Genomic DNA, 7599 nt, shown 5'->3' on the forward strand with positions numbered 1-7599 from the left:
CACAGTGTCACAACAACTGGCTCTCCATACTGGAAAATTAACATTAGAGCTCTATTTCACACACAAAATATTGCAAATAAACTCTAAATCGATTTAAGGCTAAAAGTTATTTTTAAAATTTTAAGATTTTAAATTATAGGAAGATAATTTTATATCTAATCAAGAAAGGATTTCTTAAGATTCAAAAAAAGCACCAAAGAAAATGATGAATAAATTAGATTACATTAAAATTGAAGACTTCTATATGACCAAAGACACCTTAAACAAAGCCAAAAGATAGGTGAGAGACTTGCAAGAGGAGTTTACAATGCATTTGATCAACAAAGGAATAATTTAAAATATGTGTGTGAGGGGAGGGGGACTACAATAGATAAAAGCCAAACAACCCAATAGAAAAACAGACAAAACATAAAAATAGACAGTTCACAGAAATGTAAATCAAACTGGTCTACAAAAATATGAAAATATCTCCTATCTCATTAATGATCAGGAAACTGCCAATTAAAGCAAAGAGATGTCATTTCAAACCCCATCCAATTGTCAAAAACTAAAGGGTTCAACAATACCGAGTTTTTTGTGGGAATGGACACTGCCATTCTGGAGGGAGTGCAAATTGTTTTAACCCCTTCAGAGAGCAATTTGGAAATATCTTGTAAACGTGAAGAAATGTGTCTCTGTGACAACTAGTTTTACATCTAGATATATGCCCTAGAGAAACTCACTACTTCTATGTGGAATGGTATATGTAAATGGATGCTTATTATTGCATTCTTTGCAAAACTGAAAATTTGGAAACAATCTAAATGCTCGTCAATAGGACAATGGAGAGGTGATCTACATTTCAGAGCAGTGAGCCCCACTGAGCTAAATACATGTATCTAGTGGATAATTTTGGAAAACCCAAGTTGAGGGAAAAGAATCAAATCATATTAATATATCATTTACATTCATGTTTAAACATACAAAACAGTATTGACTATCACTTACGGATTCAAACATACATGTGGTTTCTTGGAAGAAGAAGAAAAATAGACTCAAGGACAGTTCAAAGAGGGTTGAATTGAGCCTATAATGTGTTTCTTCTTTAATAAAAAAAAAACAAAAACAAAAAAACTTTAAAATATAACAAGATGTTAACATTGTAACACTGTGATGTTGCTATTCTGTTTGATAAAGTGAAAAATTCAGGAAAGAAAAAGTTACTCGCCAGCAACCTCTCTATCCTCTGGTGGAATTAAGAAGGTAGTGGGGAGCATGAGTCCACAGGACACAGATCTGACAGCTTTGAAATTACTTTGGCTTTGGATTTCAGCTCATGTACACACATCAAGACAGTTCCACACACGGGAGCAGTGGGGTCAAGAAATAAGCACTGCCAAGCAAGGTAGTCAAAGCACACAGGGGACCCAGCCAGCCCCAATTCTGCCAGGGCATCAAAAAAGCATTCTCTAGCTAGGAATAGGGTCCAGCAATAATAATGGCTTAAACACAATAGGAAAGTATTTCTCCCAGCTTCAAAGAATTCAGAGGTAGGTAGTCCGGGGCTTGTATGGTGGCAGCGTGATGTCCAGGAATTAGAATCTTTTCATCTTTCTGCTGTGTCATTCATAGGTATATGAGTTCTATCTCCAAGGTCACTTTATTATCTGAGATGGTCACTGCAGCTCCAAACCATCCAGGCACAAAGCAGGAAGAGTTGGGGGGCAGGGGAGATGGCAAAATGACAAAATCAAAATGCTACCCTGCCACCTGGTGACCTGCGGAACAGGGCGAGTAGTTAAAATCTTGAGGACAGGTCAAAGACGCAGTGACTAAAGTCAAGGCTGAGTCTCAGCTCCAACCTTGCACATTTCTGCTGGGACAGAAACTACCTTGCCATCTTGCTAAAGTGAGTCATTTCCATTTCTTTCCTGGCCCTCTCCACGACACCCAGGGAAAGACACACTCATTAATAATGTGTCTCTGGCTCTTGAGGGATGTTGATCACTTGCGTACTCTGAATCATAAGAGATGCCAATCAAATTCAGGACTGAACTGGTAGAATAATTAATATCTTCAATGTAGCAGCCGAGAGTCTAGAAAAAAGGGAGGAAAAGGCACATAGTGTCTATAATGTGAGACCAAGCACCACTGTCTCAAGACCTGGGGAAGCTCCAGCTCACAAGTCAACCAACTTGCTGAGGTCTTGAAGGACACAAAAGGGGCTTTAACGGCTGATATGAGCAAAGGCTGGGTGGACTCCTGTGGCAACACTAGTTTCCTGAGGGGCAATGCTTCATGTCCACTCACATGATGGTCTATTTCCAAACCAGGTGGTTGAAAGGGGAAAATGAATGAGCAGAGGCCATTCCCAAGCCCAAAACCAACCTGATAGTAGAACCCGATTCTTCACACACGTGATTTATTCAGTGTACACAACCCTCTCTGAGAGAAATATTACTCTTATTTTTCAAAATGGTTGACAACTCAGAAAAGTTAGGTGATGTTCCAAAGGTCACCAAGTTGATGTCAAAGTCAGAAGATAAACCCACCCCAAAGATCAAGCAACCAAATATCCTCTCTACTTCTCTTCCTTTCAGAAATACAAACAATGTCAGTGTTGTAATGGGCATCAGGGGCTAGCTCACCTCGCAGGTGGTAGGGTGGGGTGCATGGAGGCTGATGACAGAGGCAGAAGGTGAACCTGGATTTCTTGGCTCCCAACTCTTCCCTCACTTCGACTCACGCTTTCCGCACTCTAGCAAGTAGTAACCTGACCACCACATTCATGCAACAATTTATTTAACAAATATGGATTGAGCTCTTACCAAGGGCCAGGCACTGGGCATACAACAGGTGGAAAACAGAAAATGACTGTGTCCCCATGGAGCTCACATTCAACTGAAAAGACAAATAGACAAAATAGTTCATCAAGTGAGGGTGATAAAACAGGGTGAGGGGGTCAGGGAGCAGTGGGGCAAGAGAAAGGGATATTATTTTTTAGAAGATGGTCAAGGAAGGCTTCTCTGTTGACACCTGGCTATGAGCTTCCCCAGCAAAATCCTTTCCAACTTAACCTATCACTTTCTTGTATCCCCAGTACGGCGCTGGGCTGACAGTGAGCATGTTAGACCCACAAGCAGTAGGCGTCCCCAAGGAAGAAGGGAGACTCAACAGGAAACCCGGCACTGCCACAGTCCTGCCATGGGACAGTCCTCACAGTAGGGAGGATGGCCACCATTTAGCACAGTCCCAAAGAAAATGGCCCAGTGATTTAAGAGCTCAAGAAAGAAACCTTCATAATCTCATAACAGCCATCCTTCGAAAGGTGTCTGAACACCTCCTGTGAGAAAGGGAGATTGGAGATGAGTATAACACATGGAGAATTTTAGCCGTAGGAGAGAGGCCTTCAGATGCGCTTCAAGATCTAACTGAAAATGTTTCCTTCATAGACTTAGGAGGTTATGTCTTTGGAAAGTTCCTAAAAGAAAAATAGTAAGAGGCCTCGGATGGTACCTGAAAACAATATGGAAGTCCATTCCTATCCAAGATCCAGAGAAAAAGCTTTATACAGAAATTGCCAAATATTCTCTCTTTTACGACTCTAAAGTAATATATCAGATGTCCACTGATTGAGTAGTGCTTGGCCATCTAAAAGGCTTGGCCATCAAATAAATCAACAACAAAGAAAACCATTGCCCAAGTACATTTCTGTATTTCACTACCGAAGTCCCCCCCCCCCCCGCCCCGGGAGAATTCTGTAGAACTGGGGGCTCAGGGAGAGGCCACGGGAACAGCTGGAGAAGACTCAGTAGAGGTTCTGTGTCAGACTGGGAAGTGGAGAGACTCAGAGCAGGCTGGGAAGGGCAGGGAGAAGCTGCCAGATGCCCAGAGCCAGGAGGCCTTGTGCCGGGAGGTGGCAGGAACAGCCCGGCTGGATGGCATAGCTTGCTGCCTGCTCTAAGTGCCATAAGAAATGCTGTAGATGAAACTGGCAAGAAATGTGTGAGAAGTTAACACTTTCTCTGTCTCCTGCCTCTCCCTCCCATCACCATCCCTGCTTCAGGAGAGCCTCAAATTTATTCTAAAGTTAACCCTCCCTCTCAGCGAAGGATTCACCCCCTAGTATGTCCTAATTAGGCGCCTTCATTTTTTTTTTTTTTTTTTTGGTCTCTCCCTTTCAATTAGATTCTTCCTCGATAAACACATCATCTTCCATTTTGAGGGGAATTTAAAAAGAGAAAGAAAGAACTTTTCCTTTGTCCTGTTTTCCCCCCAAGCTAGCGTTCTGCCTCTTCGCTTACCTTAATTGTCAGGCTTTAAAGAAGTACTTTCCTACTCACTGTCTTCTCTTCCTCACCTCCACCTTCTTTAACACCCCACAGCCTGCTTTCTGCTCCCGCAGCTCCACAGGAACTTCTCTAACTGCCACATACGCCACCCTGCCCAAGCCTTTGGTCTGGGCGGCATTTGTCACTGTGTAACCTTCGTGTAGACCCGATGTCTTGAAACGCTCGCCTTCTGCAGCCTACATGACCCTGTCCCTGGCCTCTCCTGAAATCTCACCTCTTTTCCGCCCACCACCTTTGTCCTCAACTGGGGAGAAGAGAACAGAATCATCAAAATCACTAGATGGGGTCACTTATATTTTAGAAAATCTGATGGAAGTCTTAAGGAATCTCCCCAAAATATGGTTCATATACATGCATATGCATATATAAATAAATATTATTTCCCAAGAACCTCACAAACTCCCTAAATTACGAGCCTTTGTCCGAGAGAATAGCCTTTTGTACAAAATGTGATCATGCTGTCACGTGGCTATGTCCTGTTGCTTTTAAGCCACATATTTCTAGTATGTTCTTGGCCCCCAGGGGTACTCTCATGGAGTAGAGACATTTATCAGGAAGCAAGAGCCTGGGTTCTGATCCCAGTTTCACACCGTAAGGACTTGAACCAAAGTTGGTTCCTCTGTAAAAGTGGGTATTAGCATTTCTCTCTGACACACAGGAGATGGGGAATTTGAAAACATTTGGTAAACTTCAGAGCACTACAGAATTGATTACCATTAAAATCACTGATTAATAGCTTTAGAGATGTACCCACCAGAGGTGTCAACATGGGTTTGATTCCTATCTTGGACACCATGTTACGATTTGCCCTGGGTTCATTTCCCAGTTTGTAAACCGGAGATGATAATAGCTATTCTAGCTGCCTCATAGAGCTGGTGTGAGTATCAAATGAAATCATGAATGTGGAGGGACTTTGCAACTCAGCAAGACTGAGGCGCCTGCCATTTCTCATCTTCTTCTTTGTTCCTCTCTATGTGCATTAATTGAGCTTCATGAGCTCAACAGAGTGCGGCTGCACTCTCGAGAGTCCCACCATGCCCAACGATGGGGCACTCCTACAAAACAGCTCAAGTCAAATTAGACTCCAGTGAGTTAATCATGGATAATGTAATTATAAGGAGCAGCAAATAAATTGATAATAATTGGCTACTTATTATTTTTTTAAAGGGGGCATAGAGAGAAATAATACAGTGCGTGAGAAAGATTATCCTTTGTAGAAATAATCACTTTTCCTGGCCACTTGGCCTATATTTGAACCTGCCCCAGGAGCACCGGTGTCTCTCTGGCATACTGGGTTTCCATAAAATACTTCCAGACCTGAAGTCCTAGCTTCACCCTGATGTGTGAGTGTTCATAGACTCTAGCAGGTGTGCACAGGTTTCCAGCTCTCAAGAAAGACCTTGCAGCTGGAACCATTGTCCCTCCCCTGTCCCCAGCCCTTTCTTCTGTGCTCCACTGTGCCGAGCTGGCATCCAGAGTGGTAGGGCTCAGGGACAGGTGCAGACACACTGGCAAGCTTAAAGGTGATCCATCTCTTCCTTTTCACCAGGTTCTACCTAGTTTCATACACAGGATTTCCATGGTGCTGTAGAAAGGGAGGAATTAACTATTATCTGGTGAGGACAAGCCGGGTCGCTGTCAAAATCAGATAACCCAGCAAGAGGCCTTTCTCAACAGTCTCCAGGACTTGGGAAGGCTGAAACTGGCCCTTCATTGCAAAAGTGAGAGGGGTCGAGTATCTTGGGCTGCATGTGCAGAAGAATGAGGAAAGGAAGAGGAGGCTAACCTTTATGGAGCCAAGGACATTGCCTACACCATTCAGTCCACTCAACAATACCCTCTGGCATGGATTTGTTTTCCCATCTTACCAACAAGAAACCTTAGAGTCAGGCTAACACTTAAGAACTTCACTGAACTGTGGCTGATGCTGCAGGAGCAACAGGAAGTGAAACAGCCAGTTCTGGTGACTGCAGTGACACAAACAGAGATGGAAGGGTCCTTGCAGCAATATTGTTGACTGGGGATTGGAGGGGTGGGGGCTGAGCACCTAGGAGACTTGCTGACTGGGTAGTTAGATTCTGAGCTGGGCAGGATGGTTCATCACCAGCCAGGGACTGGCTGCTACCAGGTGCTTCGCAATGAAGAGGCTAATTCAGAATCACCTGCTATAGAGCAACCATCAACTTCAAACCCAACTCCACAGACCGTGCTGACTGTTCAGCATCAGTACTCAAGACTGACTCTTCTCTTCCACCTTATTGTGCTATTACTGCCGAAGTACCTACAACCCCAGACCCAGAAGTTTACAGTGAGTTTTATCCTGTGCCCCCCGCCCCCACATCATTGCTCCCTCTCTTCCTATGTGTGATGAAGCTGAGAAGGCAAAGTTGCTGCAATGGCCGATGCAGCAGCAGAAGCACCTCCAGGCATTCAGGAGGAGGAATGTCCACCAGCAGATGACTTTAGGGATGCAGACCAGCTCAGAGTGGGTAATGATGGGATTTTCCTGCTGGCGTCCTTCCTGGTGTTCACTTTCTACTAGCTTGGACTTTGTCTTCCTGCGTCACCAGTGCCATCGTTGGAAGTTATAGTGCCATCTGTGGGTCTGGCCTTTCATTGGTCAAGTGGATCCTTATTGTCAGGTTTTCTGATAGTTGTACTGGATGTTTCAATGGACAATATTGGCTTTGGTGGATATTTCTTGTACTTGGTCTGCTCCTGTTCTTCAGCGGATCTGTTAATTATCTAAAAGTCAGAGACGTGGCTGAAAGTACGGCAGCTGCTCATAGAACAAGATACTTCTGGTTAGAGGCTGCTCTAAGCAGACATTTCTTTTTTACAACCAGTTGAAATTCCCAGATCATCTTATCAACCTACAACTTTATAGGATAGAAAACTACTAATAACAGAGACAAATTAGTGAATAAAAGATAGAGCTTCAAAATTGAATGGCAGGGTGGTTTATGCTTAAAAAACCATTTCTGTTCATCCTCTTAAATGTTTGTATTTCATTTCTTTTGTGCATTTGCATATGTGCCCACTTAAAAGATTTGCATATACTTGAAAGACACCATAAAGTTGTAGCAGTAAAGTCCAGTCACATCTGGTCAATCAGTGTTTGATGTGATTTAAAGAGCTGAGTGATAAACAGTCTTCCAGCATATAAATGCCATTGACTTCTGGCCTGACCTTTAGTATAATAGCAATGAAATTATTAGCCATGTCAAATGCTTTACTTCCTGGCTCTTTGATTCATTTAGTAACCACA

At 43.3% G+C, this 7599-nt stretch overlaps 1 pseudogene; it reads left to right on the plus strand.

Moving 5' to 3' along the window:
- The first annotated feature begins 5375 nt into the window (after positions 1-5375).
- Positions 5376-7181, plus strand: LOC118619276 (annotated as a pseudogene).
- Positions 7182-7599: the final 418 nt, after the last annotated feature.

The sequence above is a fragment of the Molossus molossus genome, unplaced genomic scaffold (genome assembly GCF_014108415.1).
Source record: "Molossus molossus isolate mMolMol1 unplaced genomic scaffold, mMolMol1.p scaffold_m16_p_6, whole genome shotgun sequence".
Classification (NCBI taxonomy): domain Eukaryota; kingdom Metazoa; phylum Chordata; class Mammalia; order Chiroptera; family Molossidae; genus Molossus; species Molossus molossus.